The 18,873-nt window shown below is 39.8% G+C and overlaps 1 protein-coding gene across 4 annotated transcripts in view; it reads right to left on the bottom strand.

Moving 5' to 3' along the window:
- Window positions 1-18,393, bottom strand: part of adgrl1a (adhesion G protein-coupled receptor L1a) — a 134,206-nt gene extending 115,813 nt beyond the window's left edge. For all 4 annotated transcript variants that reach the window (XM_033970994.2, XM_055223444.1, XM_033970995.2 and 1 more), the window contains exon 1: window positions 17,750-18,393. The gene's annotated coding sequence lies outside the window, so the exon portion shown is untranslated. The remainder of the gene's footprint in view (window positions 1-17,749) is intronic.
- Between the last annotated feature and the right edge of the window lie 480 nt (window positions 18,394-18,873).

Genomic DNA, 18,873 nt, shown 5'->3' with positions numbered 1-18,873 from the left:
AGAGTTAGTGGCATCAGACTTTACTTTGTCCCAATCTAATATGTGAGCCGTGTTTGTGGCTTGTGCACTTTGGAAGTTTACTTTTAATTTAGACAGAAAAACATGACTGGAAATTCTGAAGTATTAAAGTGGAAGGTGGGGTACCTGGTTTTCAAACAGTAAAAGGATGAAGTAGCAATTTAAATCTCACAAACCTCTTGGCACATCATTAATATTCACATGCATGATTTTTAGCCATTAGCACAGCTTTGGAACAGCTTTTGCTGGTGGAAAAGTCAAGCAGGGTTGACCATCCTTGCACAGCCAATCAGCTCTCATCCCAAATTCTTATCAGTTTGCAATATAAAATGTTTCCTAATTTCCTAGTTCCCTAGTTCTATTCAATGTTAGCAAATATATAGAGTCTTGCGTTATTTTTATAGTTATAATTTGCCATATTGTTTTTCAGTTTTCCTGTAAATTGCATTGCTCTGTTGCTCTGTTGTTGACTCACTCTGACTCCAGCCCGCCTCGCAGTCTCCTCCTCCATATGCCCCTCTCTCTGCCCTCTACGACAACAGATTTAAGAGCTTCTTTAAGTGCTAATCAGGTTGTCATCTGTGCAGCCAAAATCAGACGCCTGATAAATAAGGGCTGTGTGTTGGTGGCGACTGGCTGCGTTTAAATAGGTGACAGCAGAGTGCATTCTGAGTACAGCCGATCGATGCCAGAACCCCTAGGGTCCACTGAAACAGGGAGGAGAGACAAAGCTTTAGTGCTCTATAATATCACGGGATAGGGACAGCTCCCTTATATTCACTGCAGCTCTCCTCTCTCTTTATGGGCTCTTCTTCCTATTGCACTGAGCGTTCAGGACGTGCCAGTTGGCCCAATGACATAAACACTGTGTCCCCAGACCATTATTTCCTATATTACAAACAAGGTTAAGCTGTGCACGGAGCAAGGAGTGAATTAAAATATCAACAAACAATCACCGGCATTAAGCGGCAGCCAGCGCACTCTCTCTGCCACACAATGATTATCCATTCATCCCCTGATAGCCAATTTGCACCAGTGTGTTTGTCGTTTCTATATATAAACAGCTATAGATATAAGGGAACATTATACAGACAGCAAGTCCCATTTCATTTGTTGATGACTTCTTCTTATTTGAGCTGCAGTTCTCGCCTACATCATGAACATGTTATTTCTTATACTGGTCGCCCTTTAGGATTATAGTAGTCGTTTAGTTGTAGAGTGAACACAGGAACAGAACAACACCAATCATGCATTTTCATGTTCACTTCAGCGATTCAAACAGAACTAGAACAAGCATTTTAGATAAGGAGGTGCGGCTGGAGGACACGGAGACTCAGAGAACACGACCCTAACGTGTACCTGCCATTTTGCCACAGATTTGGGAATCGTCTCTTCTGTCTATTAGGAAATGTCATTGCCCCACTTTTCATTTGAAGACTAGACCTAATTCTTTTGATGGACTAAACCTTCAACTATTGCACTATTTCACAGGGATGCAAAAAGTACAACTATTATTTTTTTGTCATCAGATTATTTAAATTTTTGTTGACCTATTTAAACACATTTTTGACAGCCAGTGCTTGAAATGCTTATAAACAGACAATACAGATAGATTTTTTGGCCATTTTGATCACATTCTTCTCAGTCCACAGTCCAGATAATGGTTATACAACTATTAAATAAATGACAATAATTTCAATAGTTGACTAGTCATTGCAGCCTATAGCTCACGACACCTTACTCCTCCTCCACTTTGATCAACTGCCTCGACTATAACCTCTCCTCGTGGGCTTTGGTGTAACTCCACAGCACGCGGCAGAGACTCAAAGGTCCGCCTCTCCCCGCGCGCCTCCTGTCCCTGCCTTTGATTTCCTGTCCATCAAGGGGGCGTGGATTAGCGCTCTCTTGTTTATCTGCTCGTCAGTTTTATCTATCTATCACTAAGCCATTGGCTGTGCTGCACGGGCCGGCCTCAGCACTGCATTAATCCCCTATCAGCTGAGCGCCCATCCATCAGCCCGCTGTCTCCCACGTCAGATCCATCATCTGCCCAGCTGTCTGGCCCGGCCCGTCTCCTCTGAGGGCCCCACCGGCGACACGCAGCGCACCACCAGCACAAAAACACAAAAAACAACATTATGCTCCCCCCGCGCTGTCTTTGGAAGTCACTTTGCATTCATGTGGTTCTGGGGAAGATGGGGAATGTTTTTTAATGTTTTGCGAATTTTACTTCTAAACTTGGGTAGATGTAGGAGGCAGATAGCAATACTTTCTTCTTTTTCTTACAAAGAGCGATTTAATTAAACACATTTGCATATTTAATTGACATTTCATGGTGCAACGCCTTTATTTATTTGTTGGTCTATGGTGCAAAGGCTAAACCCTGATTCCAAAACGCATATGACAACACGAGTTTCCAAGCAACATGGCAAATAACATATTTTCACAATAGAGGAGCTGGAGGAAATGTCTGGGGTGAGGGAAGTCTGAGAGTCCCTGCTTAAACTGCTGTCCCCACGACCTCGGATAAGCGGGGGAAAATGGACTGCTGGACAATACAAAATTTTCAAACATCATTTCGATTCTGAGGAAAAGGCTCCACTGTTTCCATATTCAACCCCAATGTTGAGGCTACAATGATGTTTTTTTTCACAATTGAATGTAATATTTAACACAAAATCTTACTAGTTTCTTTGATATTACCTTGTGGTCTTAAAAAACAGTAAATAACAAAAAAGTTCTCTTATATAAGTAACCACGATGCCCAAGGACCACATAAGTACCCCCTCCTCCATGCTTTGCGGTTATGTTAGCTTCCTTGTATATAATTTGTTTGTTTTCCTCGCTTGCTAATTCCAGCCGGTGGGAGCCGTGCCAGCGGAGTTGAGAGAGCTACTGGGGTCATAAATCCCATAAAGCCTGATGTACTGAGAATCCCTGGCCCCTCCCTCTCCAGCGTGTCGGAACAAGGAAGGGATATTGTCTAAAGCCTGCAGCTCCCAAGCAGCTCAATATCAGAGTTCATCAGGGGTCATTTGTATTTCCATCCACATCTGCTAGCATCAGGAGGTGAGCGAGGGCCGACAGGTGCACAGGGAGGAGGGAGACGAGAGGTGAGGGTGGAGGGCAAGTGTAGGTGCACAGGCGAGGAAGAGGAGTCCACGGCAGAGGTCATAGTGTAAACAGCAGAGGTGGAAAATAATAAAAAAAAAAAAAAAAGATGCAATTTCCCAGAACTTTTTGAGAGATAGAACAGCATTTAAGTAAAATAAGAAGTAAAGAAATAAGAATGGTCATTGGGCATATTCAAAATATTTATGGGTTTCGGCTAAAAGAGTTAATAGAATTAAACAACTACAGTTCAAAAATGTGTAAAGCTATATTTATGTCCTTTATGGTTCATTTTACATTTTCATCCATTATTAGTGCACTGCTTGTATCTCAGCCAACACATTTACACAGGGGAGCATATTTTTATTTAATTCCCAAAAAATATTTTCTGACTTTTGCTATCAGAATAATCCCCAAAATATTAGTGCTGTTGCCCACTCGGGGGAAGTTTGAAAAGCGATTGAAGTGCGAGTGCTAGAAGTTAAATCCTGACCTAACAATTTTGTTGGGCACTTTTATAATTCACCTTGAGAATATTTGTTTCTCCAAAAGCTTCACAACAGTCGGTATTAGGATATGGATATTTGGGTTTGTAAATTGCATTGCTGAGCACACAGGTACGAGATGTATGTGGGAGCGGTGTAATTATTTAGACTAGACGAACAGGGCAGAACAAATTGTTCCGAGGGCAACACAAAAGAGGTTAATGCACAACTCTCTCAGGCTGCTGCTATTATTATTGAGAATTCACTTCTCTCTTGACAAAATGATACATTCAAATTGGTATTTTAGTGATACCAGAGTCATACCAAATAGATGTTTATGGATACACGCTGTAATCTTCTGAGGACTACACTTGAGGCAAATGCAAAGTATCTGATGTTGTCACATTTCTTTTGTGTTTACTTTGTTGCTTTGTTGAAATTACACAAAGATGCAAATGTATACCTGTTTTATTTCAGATATCCGATAGCAGAGTGGCAAGCCTTGGCACTGAATAAAGATGTTACAATAAATTCTTCTGCTGTTAAAAATGGTTTCATAAAATTAAGGATCTTTTTTTCCATTTATTTTTCATCAGTTGAACAAAATAATAGTCCGTTTTAGGTATTATGTTTCTCTCAAGGAGGCACTCTAGATTTCCTTTTCATTTCATGTATTCTCCAGTCTGAATTTCCAGCTTTACTCTTATGATAATCCAGTTTACATGTTAATGTGCTGTGTACTAATTGATCTAACATGAATCAATTTCCGTCAAGGTGCAAAGCTGTGTACAGTGAAGAGTGTCATTGGCCTAAGTCCTCTATACATCCACAGCAGAAATTTGCCATGAATACAAAGAGCTGTCCTTTGCATGTATGTTCAAAGTTGCTATGGTAATTATGACCCGGGACATGCTCTGTGTTCCATGATTAAATAAAACTTGAAGGGGACTTTTAATTAACGAACAATTTCATTACAAGTCACTTTAGCCGACAAGAAGCTATAGTGGCCACAGCTTCTCTAGGTACACGCAGACTGGCCAGAGCAGACCTATTATGCAAAACTGACTCTTTAAAGCTTTGAACCATGTTATAGCTGTTTCCCCTCAACATTTACTCACCCAAAGTTGTATATGGAGTGATTTGTGCATGTTTGAGCAATCTTTAATAGCTTATTTTCAAGACGCCATATTGCTGATCAATCCCCGTACACCCACTGCTGTCTACTTACTTCGTTCTCCAATTTTATTTTCTTAATCGCTGATATGTGCAGGATTTGGCAGCGTTGCGTAGTCATTTTGGAACAAATGAAAAAATCTGCTGCTCACTAGCATGATGTACATCTATCCATTAGAGGTGCAGACTCTTTGTTGTGATCTCGTTTCCATAGACTGTATAAAGAAGCATATATACAGTTTATGGTCAGCTCCCATTGGACATCACAGTTTTCTAATGCAGACATGAGCAGACTTGTTTCTTTTATTAAGTCATTTTAGATAAATATTGTGATTTAAAATGTGCAAATTATAACATAATGATCCACGGGTGTCATAAATCACAGCTATATAGCAGACACAAGCACAATAGGTTTAACTGTGTGAGAACTGAACCACCAATTTACACAAAAAAAATTACTGCTGCTCCAAAACCGCCTTTTGTCGTCAGAATTTACACAAATACAACACAAATGCACAACCAGACAATGAACAATGGGCTCTTTGTGCGTTTTATAAGGCTGAAAGAGTACAATTTTATGTGTAGTTTGTTGCAGTTGTTGTGTTTTAAATGTGTGTAAACCGAGAATTGTGTTATTGGTTAAGAAAAGGCACAGTTGGTGGCTTGCTGCAATGAATGGCAGTTAAGGCCTGATCCATTTTAAAAGCTATGAAAACAATCCATACATTTCTGCAACCGTGTTTAAAACAGTAAACAGTACGAAGAATTATTTTAGTCACAAACTATTTTATTTCAGACCATTCCTACCTCCCTATCGCTCCGTACAATACCAACATGTTTTACTGGTTGTGCTGGAGAATCCATATCATTGCTGAATGCGCATAAAAACCTCCATAAAACATTACTGTATACACATAAGGGTACAGATAGTGAAGAAACAGAGCTTTTCAATAAACCAGGCCAGTCTACAGTTGAAAACAGGGCCTTTTTCCACCTGCACAATCTCACCGGGAGAACAGCACAAACAATGGGCAACGGCATGGACACATACCTACATTATTTGGTACAAACTGAATTAATTAGCTCTTAGACAAATAGCTGAATAAATAGTGTGGATAACCGGATCAATATTGTATACTCAATTCATTTCGAGTTCACAGAGATGTCAGATTCTGCGTGGCCCTATAGCCCACTGATTACACTGGCACCACATTAATTCACTAAATCAATAAAACCAATCTTTCGAATAAATCATGGAAACTCCGGGCCCAATTGGATGGCGAGAGCGCATTTAAATTCCCCTTTTCTCCGACTGCATATCTGTGCGGAGCAGGCAAGCTAGTGATTTAGTATGTGGAGTCGACAATTTGTGGAATAGAAATGATTAATCCATGAAACAATAACCAGGGTGCCAAGAAGGCCCAGCGTAATGCTATAATGAGCAAAGACTCAATTAAGGCTTCATTTTGTGGCCTAAATGTCTTCAAATGGCAGTGTGTGCGGTGGGCATAGGTTAGCTCTGACTGTGTCTTGTTTAGAGATGTGTTGGAAGTGTAGGGGTCACGGGGGTCAAACTGTGGTCTAGCGAGTGTCTTCTGCGGTCAGGTGACGTATGACATGTGGTTCATTTTAATACAATGGAGTACGACCCACAGCACAATGAGGCCTAATGGGGTTGCGGTAGTAATTACCATTGGAAAAAAAGCACAGTTATCCAGAGGAATTGAGAGCTATTAGCGATAGTATCCATCAACAAAATGGCTGCAGAAGATTAGGGAACTGATTAGTATATTGATTAATACTGGAATTGCTTTGATTTTTAGACATAATCAGTTTTATCTGGTCAAAGTTTACCTCCAAGTCAGAATGCATGTGTCAAAGCATTTAGTTTTAGCAATAGAACACCTATAATTGAATAAATCCAAGATAGAACATTCAATTAAAGCTTTGACATGGAGGCAGGCAGGTGGCTAACCCAATAAAAAAGCTACATTAATACTACTGGATGTAACAGCAATTAATCTGGTTCCTGAAAAAGCATTATTTTACTTCTAGATTTAGTGATAATCCTGCACTATACTGTCCTATAGTGTGCTAATCACCTGCATTCCACCCCATACCTGCCTATCCACTCTGGGAGCTTATCATTTCTGCAGCATGGGTCCCATTCTCTCTGTCTGTTTTTAATGAAGCTATAGCAAAGCGCTCCCTCACAGAAAAAGTGCACCATGGGAAAGTTTGCTGAGGCTGCATGGTCATTTTTAGAAGCACCTTTCCTCACATTGATATATTTAAATCCACACCTGGGTGCTGGTGGCTGGCCATTTTGCAAGAACACAGGAAAACACCGGCACAGGACGTTACAAAGTCAGTCCTTCCTTTATGTGCGAGCGGGACAAAAAGCCCCTTTAAAAAAATCAATTGCTGCATTTTTCAGCATTGCTCTTCTCGCCTATTTTGGTGACTGTGAGTTTTATGGGGGGCATCCTGGACCAGATACACACACACACACTCATTATGGACAATTTATCAACACAAATGTTATTGAACGCCTGGATAAAGTCATAAAAAACTGGCAACACAGGGAAACATGCTATCACAATACTAACAGTTCAAGCTTTATTTCAAAAGTAATGAAATAGCTTAATGTAGATTCTGTTTAAAGAGCCCGTATTACACCATTTTGTTGTTGTTTCCTCATCCCAAACATACTTGGAGTTGTGTTTTGTTTCATTCACACATGTTTAACACACAAACCCAAACAGAAAACCACCTTGTGATGTCATTATGTGGTAATACAGGAAGTGCTCACTGTGTTTTTAAACTCCGTACACCTTCACTAGAATCATTTGGATAATTTCAGCCCTGGAATTGCCAATCTCTACTGACATAAAAGTAAACAATTGCCGTTAACTTGAAAACTACCACTTCATGACATCACAAGGTGGAACGGAGCATTTTGAGCTCTGGAGATGTAGACAGACTAATAATAAAGGATTGCTCAAACATGTGTGCTCAAACAGGGCTGTTTGGCTTTGAATTAAGTCATCAAATACACAATTTGATCATATGGAAGCCAGATGTGCAGGCCTTTTTCAGTCACAAGCAAAAGAAATTTCACATCTACTGTAACAATTTCAATGATTTTAATCTGTGCAGCTAATGTACCTAATGCTAATCCATACTTTTAATGTCTAAACCAAAGAGTGAACTACACACAGATTTAAATAGATCCCAGATTTGGACATGGGGGAAAAAGTGTTGTACATTCAACTATCAGCCTGTAATGACAGCAAATACACAAGTATTCATTAAATAAAATACTGCCTGGGCCTGTGGCTGGACTCTGACTAAATGATCACATTAGAACAGAGAAATGGAGGCAATGTATTACCCGCTGTTGACATGTACGCAAGAGTCTCAGCACGTGGATGTATATGCTTGAAGAAAACATAACACAACTGTGTTTTTGGGCAGTTTATGAAGTTGGTTCACTCACCTGTCAGTCCTGTCCAAGCAACTCCTCTTTGTCCTTCGCTGGCATGAAGAAAATAAACAGTACATCCAAAGTGAGTGTGTATCCAAGACGCACAAGCTGATAAAGTCAGCGCCCCAAGTCCTACTCTACGTGGTCCACATCGATCCACATGTCCTGCACACTGCTCCAAGTGTTAAAAGTGATATTATTCAGCCAGGATGTTTGAGCTCCAATAGTTGTTTTGAGGTAGAAGGAGAAGGCTCTACCGTCGTGATGATGGGTTCAGGTGCGCTGTGTAAAACTTTTTAAACTGCAGCAGCATTTATATTTTTAGTGTTTGTGGTGTAGTTATTTATTCAAATCAAAAGAAAGTTATTTAACAACAAACCAGAAGTTTAATATCTCACAAATGGCTTAGGATATATATTTAATGGAGTCTTTTATTGGCTGCACGTTGAATGTAAAACTTCTTTTTTTTTTTTTTTTCAGACAATATTGAAGGTGACACTGTCACATTTTTTCAATACCACGGTATATGATAGTATCATATCACCAAACTCTATCTGGCAATATTTTTTACAACCCTAATGCAGACTCCTCTGAAACCACAAGATTAACATTAAGGTGTAACTACCATGACATTGTGTACTTTTACTCAAATCCCCACTTTAAACTGCATGAACACATGTGTTCTAACCTTAACTAAGCGATGCATCACAGCAATGGCTTCAATTTGTCAGTGCAAACAGGCTGAAGCGAGATTTTAAACCTGGCATCATTATGGCTAATCCCCCACATATTCATTTCAGCAACTTTAGCTCATTATCATTTTGCACGCTGCACCATAGAAAGCCTCATGACAGCGTGGTTGTAGGTAATGTGAACGATAGCTCTCTTAATGATGAAGCCACACAAAATGAATCAGCTGCCTCTGCACCTCCCCTGTGCTGTGAGCATTTTAGCAGCCTCCGGCTCATTTGAAACAAGCACAAACTTTACTGTTTTACTTTCACTTTTCTCTACTTTTATCTGCGAGGCTTTAGGCTGATGCAACGGAGCGCGCAGGCAAACTCCAAAAAACAACTCTTTTCTTGCTATAAAATAAACCATAAATTAGCAGTTTGTTAGGTCCAAACAGATTTAAAGCATTCAAAACATACAGCACATTCACCACTAGGTTAATCATCATGATTTAAAAACTGCACATTTTAGTGTATATATTCAATTCACTTAACAGGCATGTATGCAAAAGCAATACCTATGTGACTCATTCAAGGAAAAAGCAGTACATTAAGGCTGTTTAAGCTTTCATGTGGAATTATCGTTAGCAAAAAAGGCCAACCATTAGCCATGACTGAATCAGGCTATAGTGAAAAAAGGAGAATGTATAGTGATGTACATCAATGAAAGGGATATAAATTGTATTATTAAAAAACTAATAAATACCTTTTAAGCTTTCACCAACTCATCAATCCAAAATCTAAATGAAAAGGGTTCACTTGGAAAAGCAGATGTGTGCCATCAAGTCATCTGTGGCTTGCAGTTTACCCTTTTATATTAAGGTTTTCTAAGGTCAAATGCACTTTACAAAAATTAAAAATATTATTCCATTCCTCCTTGATAAAATCCAGTATACATTATTTTCTCGGCGATATCTGTAGAAGATGAGAACAAAAAGATAATAAATACTTTCTGACAATATCCAAACAGAAGATAACACTTTTTGCAATTGAAGGCTTCAAATTTCATACTTGATGTGTTTTCCGACTGAGCCATACGCTGACAATGCGAACACATGATCATCTATCTCTAATGATTATAGTTGAACAAGCTGCCCTCTTTATTGTAGCTTTGGAGAGGTGGCTTGTCCATGTGAGAGCTATTTTCCTGTGCTTTGTGTCCACACAGAGGAGCAGGAGCCCAGGCCAGTCTCAGGTGACATGTGCATAGTCCCAACATAATTATAATCCTTAATTAATCCACTCCGGATGTGCCTCTCCCCACCCCCTCTTCTCCCTCACCCATCCTTATAGTTCATTGCTCAGGGAGTTTTTTTCCATCATGCTACACTAAGCTCCAGCAAATCTCATTGGTTTTCTATGCATTATGCTCCAGGTGTTTTGCTGCTGTTTATACATGCCCTTTAACACACCGGTCTTTTCCGCTTTGCTTGCTTCCTGCGGATTTTAATGAACATTCTCTGTCTCATAAAATTATAATATGCCACAGTCATAATCATTTGTGCAGATCCTTTTCAACGTATTCATTGCGGATGGTCAGTTCAAGAGATAACTGCATTTATACAGGCTTGGGACCAGCACAATTGGCTAATGTAAGCTCCTTCTATGTATATTCATGGTGAGCCTAGCAGTTGTAGTAGTGGTAATAGATATAGGAGTAGAAATAGTACTTTGTCCACCATGCTACACTGGTTTCGTCAATGTATTATTCTACTACTAATCCCAATGCTTTTAATTAGTGTCATTTAACACAAAATAATCACAGTGAAATCCAAAGCTCCAAATTCCCATGTGCTAACTAACCTCTGCAGATGTGTGAATAAATATATCCCAGGTATTAAAATTAATCCAAAACTGTAGTAATAGCAGTAGTACTAAAAATGCCATCATTATTATGGGTATTTTTTATTTAAAATTATACGCTACAGGTGTTTTGCAGCCGTTGTGAAGATACACGCCCTTTAACACCTTTCCACATCTCCTCACTTTACTTCCAGTTCAATGAGGAAGCAAAAACAAACACACCTCTCTTCAGTCCTATGTTGTTTTGGTGCAGCCTGCTCTCCCAGTCCAGACACACACACACACACACACACACATATACGCACACAGGCTGTCCAACGCAGCAGCACCCAAGGGCCCTTCCAATGACACAAATACAAGTCCCGCTGCGGCCCCCCTCTGTGGAGTGACTCAGGTGATTCTCAGGTGAAAATTGCTGGCCTTAAGGGGTTATGAGCAGACACTCAAAAACAGCATGTATGTACGTACAGTATGGACACGGTGTCAGGTCGGTGATAAAAAGAGGACAAATCTAGATGTAGGAAAATACAAAAGCTCCAATAGCAAAAAACCATACACATATATAATGAAACTAAGAAAAAAAAAAAAGGTTCTATCGGTTCTACTTTCACATTCAAGGGTTAAGTATTGAGATCAGGATTACATTTATGATGTTAAAAAGTAGATTATATTTAGCGCACTTTGTAAACAACTCCAGGAGCATTAACATTTAAGACAAGACATAAACTAACACAAGGTACTGATACTAATCCATGCCAGTGTCGTACTTTGGTTTAGACGTATATAAGCTACAAGATGTTTTGTTCTTTACAGATGTTTTATTACTAAACAACTGGAGCATTTGCTATTTTAATTGTGCCAACTCAAATTGCGATTTTGACATGCAGTGCACTTAAAAAACCTTGTAATGTCTTTAGTAATCGCACAACGGTACCACAAAAAAAGAAACATTTATTAGAGAAGTCTTCACTGAAGTAACACCTGTGATAGCATGGATAAAAGGTATACACAGCCACATGAATATATAATAAAGGAACAGGTGAAGGATCCGAACACGGCTCCGAGCTAAAGATAATGAGGACAAAGGTGTCGCTAATGACGCAGACCCCAGACACAACGCCAGGTGTGAAGAAAAGCTTTGACTGCTCCTGCCATTACCGCTCTCAGTCCATGTCTCTCCCTCCCTCTCTCTATCTATCTATCTACCTCTCTTTCTCTCTCTCTCGCTCCTTCTCTCTGCAAAATCAGACAAGCCAATTAGAGCCAACTCATCACGGTACTCCGGCCCCAACACCACGTCAGACTATGAGCGAAACATACAGGCTGATCTGAGAAGCTATTAGGTCAGATTCTTTCATCCGTGATGCCACTCAGCTTTGCATCACGTGGAGAGTTCATACAAAAACAGCTACTTTATGTTGAGCCAGAAAAGCATCTGACGCCAAAATATTACCAGATCAGAAGAATATTAAAATAATTATTAAAAAAATGATGCGTCCGCCTTCATTTTGTCACAGTAGGATTGGAGACACCGCCGATTCTTTGTTGCTGCAATATGGAAGCAAAATTATACCCTTAGTACTTAATAATTTTCCCTTTTTGTTTACTAAATCAAAAAATTAAACATACTTAAATTTAAACTTTAGCATCAACAGCATTCTCATTCTGCTCGTGCTAGTTTTTTGTCAAAGCCTGTCTTTCTCAAATAAGCAAGATTGGAAAATAATATTTTTAGGAGACACTTTTGTGAGCTGTTTCTATTGAAAATTGTCTGTGTAATTATAATGAAAAATATTGTGGCTACACCAAAGCATAATGTGTGTTTGGATGCACTCCCTCCCTCAGTGAAAAAGCAGCATTAATACATTTGGGGTGACTGTGCTTTCTCCGCCAAAGGATCCCAATCGATTCGAGTATTAAGAGCCCTGCTATCATTATACACCTTTGGCTAGAGCTGCCATGGCTGATTTCTTCAAATGCCATACCACATAGATCACGATTTTATATGGATTTGTGATCATTACTCCCAAAAGCTTTCAAAATTTAAAACCTATTAAATATATGTAAAAGCAGAAACAAACAAGCGCCAAAACGACTATTTGTACCAGCTTTTGACAACATGAATAGTGAAATCAGGCGAGCTCAAAAGGGCAATCAACGTCGGGCATTCTAAACCGCTGTTACAATCCGGAGGTTGGAACTGCTGTGACGTGGCCTCTCCAAATGGCTATAAGAAGTGAATGGATTTCTGGTGGGGCTGATTGGTCACATTGATTGAGTATGAGCGAGTCTTTTCACTGTTGTACACATCAAGTCGTCTTTCCGTCAATAGACACAAACCCGAATACAGCAGCCACTCAAAGGCGATGTGTTGCTACATGGACCCATCCAGCTAATTTAACACACACTCCATTTATGAAAAAGAGTCCTCATTGATTTTCCCGGTTCATGCGCTCTGGTTGCTGGCCGTTTGGTTTTCGACATGGCGGCGCCTACACCACGCGGGCTCAGGGCTGGCAGCGGCACAATTGGATTAGACTATAGTGGGGTTCTTGTAAGATTGGCTGCTCAAAGTCCACAGCTTCAACCTCTTTCTAGCACTGGGAAGGATGTAGTTATTAATGGTAAGACATACTCAGGTTCTGTTCCACTGTAAAAACAACATGTTGAAAGGTGCAGATGGTTGTATTGCGCCATGTCGGATTTCCTATTGGGTTTTTTGTATTTGAGGTTAGGGTTCGCATCGCACTGATTTCTTGTTTCCAAATTGTATATTTTTAAGTCAGACGCCCATTCTGATGCAATAACAATTCAATCTAAAAACAACAGCAAACTCACTTCGTGTCCTCTTCCATTTTTATTGCCTATATAAATCCATCAAAATACCAAAAAATTGACTCAAGATCAATAATTCCACAAAGCCCAAATTCTGTAAAACAAAAAAATAAAAAAATAGGCTTTAAGATATTGAGTAACAAAAAGAATTGAATTGTTGTCTGATCACATTGCTTAAAAACTGGTCATCTTAAAAATGCTTAAATGGTTTCCACTTGTGATCCTCCTCTCTTTATAATACATTACGTTTTTACAGTCCGCACTGAAGAAGCAAACCGGCATCAAATTAAAAGACAAAACACATTAGGGATTTTCTATTGCATTTGCAGACGCCGCTTCAAACCACTTCTCTAGTGCTTTGTCCGCAGTGGTAAAACAGCAGACCACAATGACTGTCATTATGATCATAATGGCTTTCCTGTCAGGACAACTCTTATCAGCCGTCGACAAGCAGCAGCTGCAGGTAAACAGTGTCTGCTACAAAGAGGAGATTTAAAGGACATAGGAGCGATGCACCCAGCGTTTCTGGGTCAGCTGAGTGAAAAAGTGGCCCTCGGAGACAGATCTCTCCCACAAAACTGAAAAGGCTACAAAAGATTAGCCTTTTTCTGCACCCCGAAGATTCAGAGTGTAGGCGCATGGGCACACGAGGCACTGCCAATCCCCACAAGACCCAGAGATTTTTTTTTTTTATATCTATATCTATCTATTGTACTGAAATAATAGTAACATAGTGGTAAAAGTGAGAAACAAGGGTGTATAGAGACAGTGGGTTGACTTTATTACTTCGAAGCAATGCTGGGTTCCTGTCCAAGCATGAAAATGTAAAAATAAATAGTTGTTTGGTTTGTAAATGTTTCCAAATGGAACTAACTCAATCATTCAATTTAAATGTCTTTGGCTACCCAATACAAAAAATGCTTCCAATAAACAAGTGTTAAATTAAGTTAGATTACATATGTCAGTTTCACGAAAAACTACCCATTGTCAATAACGCACCCAGCCCAAAGCCCATAGCTGCTGGGACAGACTCCATCCAACCATGACTATGTTCAAAATGATACACTGATATTTATATAAATTATCATTAAATCCAAAGTAGTCATTCAAATAAACAGCAGCTAATTCTACCATTAGCATTATAGCTCTTCTCAAATCAACACACTAATGATGATTAAAGCTATGTATGTCATTTGTAAGCACAGTGTCGGAGCAAATGTTATGCTTATAATTGCAAATAATCTGCTGATAGACTATAAACTAATTTGGGAGTTGGACCCGATTAATCAAAATATATCTTACACTGTTCACTGAACCATGAGAAACCCGGAGTGTGGCTGCAAAGTGAGACTAGGAGTTGTAATCAGAGATGGTATCAGTGAATCTTCATCGTCAAAATGCACTGATGAGGTTAAAGCCATAATTAGAATATGATGTGCTGCTGCTCCAGCCATTCACAGCAAAGCGACATTTATCTTAGACCATGAATATAAGGGAGCAAGATGGTAGGAGCACATTTATAGAGCAGGGGGCAGGAATAAACCAGACATTCATTTAGTGGTCCTATTCCTAGTGCGCAACTGCTGCTACTGCTATTACTGCTACTACTACTACTTCTACTGAAATAACTATAACAATAATTGCAGTTTACACGACTGCACTGCTCCCCGACGACAATCCAATGTTAAAAATAAAAATAAATAGTAAACAGTAAGTATAATACACAGGATTAAGCAAATTAATCATTTAAAATATAATGTAATGTTTTTGTAAATGTGTAGGACCAATAATGAAATATATTATTATATTTTTGACACTATTAAAGCTGCAGATTAAAAATACATTTCTTAAAATATTTCACTGATTTAAATGTCTTATATCGTCATATTTAGATACATCTGCATTCATTATATGTCATTATGTGTTCGTTACCATGTGCTTTTTACCACATTTTGTCATTTTGTTTCCGAAATCTTTGTGCTGTGTCTTAGTTTTTGTGGCTTCTCTGTAAATATGAAAGAATATTCCAGGGCAGTTAAAACGTAAGGGTCAAACTTAATTATAATGGGGGCAACAGTAGTAGTAGCGGCTCGGTATTAACCTCCACATATGTTCTTACTACTTCTCTGTTATTACCCATGGCCCCATCTCCTTGATTTTTGAATGAACTGTTTGTCAGTGTCCTCCTTCACAGGTTAAGGACACATTTCCATGCAAAGGTCAAAATCAGCAATATTTACCGACAGCAGCAGTTAACACAGTCTGTAATTAAATCTGTGTTATGAGCGGAAGGGAAACATTGGGAAAATGAAATCGATGTGTGTTACTTTCCTTGAAGTGGCAGAAGCAATGTGTGAGCTGTTCTCAGGGTGTGAAATATCATAGGTCATATTATGAAATTCAGATCACTGCTTTATCCTATCTGCTGATTTACTTACATATTCATTAAGTTGTCCTGGTTGTGTTGGAATAAATTAATTATAGGGATTGGAAAGTAAGAATAGCTAAGTATATAGTGCAAATGCTTTACGAAACAAGATGCGCTGTGAGAGTTAAGACCCTCACCAAGGCACTGGTTTTATTTGATAAACACGGTGCCCAGACTGGATGCAGACAATACTCTAACTACAGTTCTACACACCCTTTAAACAGGCCTAGTTTAATGGTTGATTTTATTACGAGTCCTTCTTTAAACACAAAACACAAATCCTTTCTTACATATTCCCTAACAACATATTTCACACACAGGGTAAAATTACACACGTATACCAACATGTTAATTTAAGTATTCAGAAGTGTTTAAAAGAAACTCAAAAGACCACAAATAAAACATGTGACTGAATTAACGTGATTTTGTATGTGTAAAGCTTTCCAACAGCATCCACAGAGATTATTTTCCTCACAGCTTGCACCTTCCACCGAACAATTCAGTTGTTGAATCCAACAACTGTGGTGCCTTTCAATTGCCAAGCCTGCCTGAAATAAATCTCATTATGATTAGCGAGTTATTAAAAAGTATGACGCGCATTAATGCCATGCTAATGTATGACTATTATTCAGCCAGTGAAAGGCGAGAATAATTTTTGTGATGGTGATGTGACACACAGACAAGGGGGAAATAAATCCTTCTGTCTTCCCAGGGAGAGTGCTTGGCAGTAAACCAATTCCAAGTTGGACTTCTTGAATGCCCAGATAACGCAATCAGACAGTTGCAATATTGCTGTTTTACCACCTGAAGAATTTGAATTTCATTCGGCCCCAGAATTGGCAGGACAAACACAATGCACCCGCTGAAACAAGGAAAAGGCTTATTCCAGCACAAATACTGTTTTCTTCACTAGGTTTTCCTCCAGATGACTTTATTAAAATAACACACAACAGAGAAGACTTCATTTCTTTTACCAAAACAACATTGTGCATGTGTTTTATTGCAGTTTTGGTTATTAAAGTGGGACTTAATTCTAACCAGGGGCTTACTGCATTTATATTCATGAAGCCCAGCACATTAGTGGGTGCAGTATGGGAGGATCTTCTGTGTCTTTTTACTCAAACTACACCAACAATTCCCATAGAATAATAACTTGCATTGTGGACAAGCTGCGTGTGATTTTGTGGAACACATAGCACAGCGTCCTATGCTCAAAGCCCTTGGGTGCCACAGACTGGAGGTGATGATGTGAGGACATAAAGATTAATGGTGTAGCCGGGCCAGATGGAGTTGAGTAATGTGGGTTTTGGTAATGTAAACGGTAAAGCATCCCGGGACGCGTGTTTTAAGAGGACGGTTCAGACACTGCATATCTTAATCTAAGTCACTTTTTAGGATCCAAAATGTGCTGTTTTCACCTCCTCGTTTACCCGCGTTCACAGTGCAAAGACCAATAAATGAACGCAGTCAATCGGAGTAATTTAGAGCTTCCAGCACGCGATTTAAATCCGTAGTGACTGCCGTAGACGCGGCGTAAACATGAGCTCTGCATCTGTCAAAGCATTAAATATCAGTCGATAAATCGGCTTACACGCGTGGACACCTCACGCAGCCTGATAGGGAGAGCCAGCGTGGAGCATATGACATGGTTTTCATAAACACAAGCCACGGTCCTTACCTTGATTCCTTGTCCTCTTCTTGCTCAGTGTGCTCCCTTCATTCTCTCCGCTGCTCCTCGTGTTCCCTTCGCGTCTGTCCTCTCCGGTCTTCGTGCGGATGCATAAGAATTAAAAATTGATAAGGCGCATATCTTACAAACTAAGCTAAAGAGGACAAACTGGGCAAAATCCCTTTGAGTTAAATATAAAAAGAGCAAGTTGCGGGGCAGGATCCCTACGATCTGAGTAAAGTCTCGAGAGAAGGCGCCCCCGTGGGCATCAAAATAAACAAAAACGACAACATTATTTAGTTCTAACCCCACAAACACTACAAATGCGCCTGTAATTTCAACTTCGTGCTGTTGTGATGGTCCGTTTCTCGTTACACTCGTTTGAGACACCACTTTATCAAATGCCTGCGTCAAACAAACCAGAGCAGTCTCTTCTTTGAGCGTAACCTATAAAGTCCTCTTCCTCACACAAACAGCTTTAGTGTTCGAAATGTCCATTGTAAGGTCGATGATGGACCGTCTCCGCCGCTGATCCGCCGTGGTCCCGTGCGTCCTGGCGCCACAGCCTCTCGTCCAGTTTCCCTCCTCGTCGGCAGGCAGCGCACACACTCTCATCAGGACCACTCACTCACTAACCGCGCGCGCATGCAGCAGCCCAGTGTGCAACGGGCCTGTCACGTCCGCGCGCCTCCATCATCATGCCCTCGTGCGCACACACAGACTCTGATAACCGCAAATACATTAAAGGTTTTTTTTTGAAAGCGCCACTCGCCCTCAGAGAGGACAGATGCATCGCTTAACGGCCGCCCACTCCTCTGAGTTGGTCTTTTTCAGGTGGACGCATCACGTGACTGAACAAGGTGGGGTTCAAAAACAGGCTACGTGGGTACGGCTACATTTCACTGTTTAGTGGATTCAAGGTAACTCACTTCCATTCATTTATAGCACAATACGTTTGATTCATATGAAACAGCCACATTTTATCATTTGAAAATGATGTTTGTGTATATTGTTTTACAGCTGCACACCAAAACTTTAATATGCCCAAACGGACAAAATGGCAAATCTTCTGACAGCATAAATGGATAGGCCTATAATTGACATAAAATCATAATATCTCTGACATTTCATGT

This window comes from Periophthalmus magnuspinnatus, chromosome 8, assembly GCF_009829125.3.
Source record: "Periophthalmus magnuspinnatus isolate fPerMag1 chromosome 8, fPerMag1.2.pri, whole genome shotgun sequence".
Taxonomy (NCBI): domain Eukaryota; kingdom Metazoa; phylum Chordata; class Actinopteri; order Gobiiformes; family Gobiidae; genus Periophthalmus; species Periophthalmus magnuspinnatus.
This window is presented reverse-complemented; position numbering and strand designations above follow the sequence as displayed.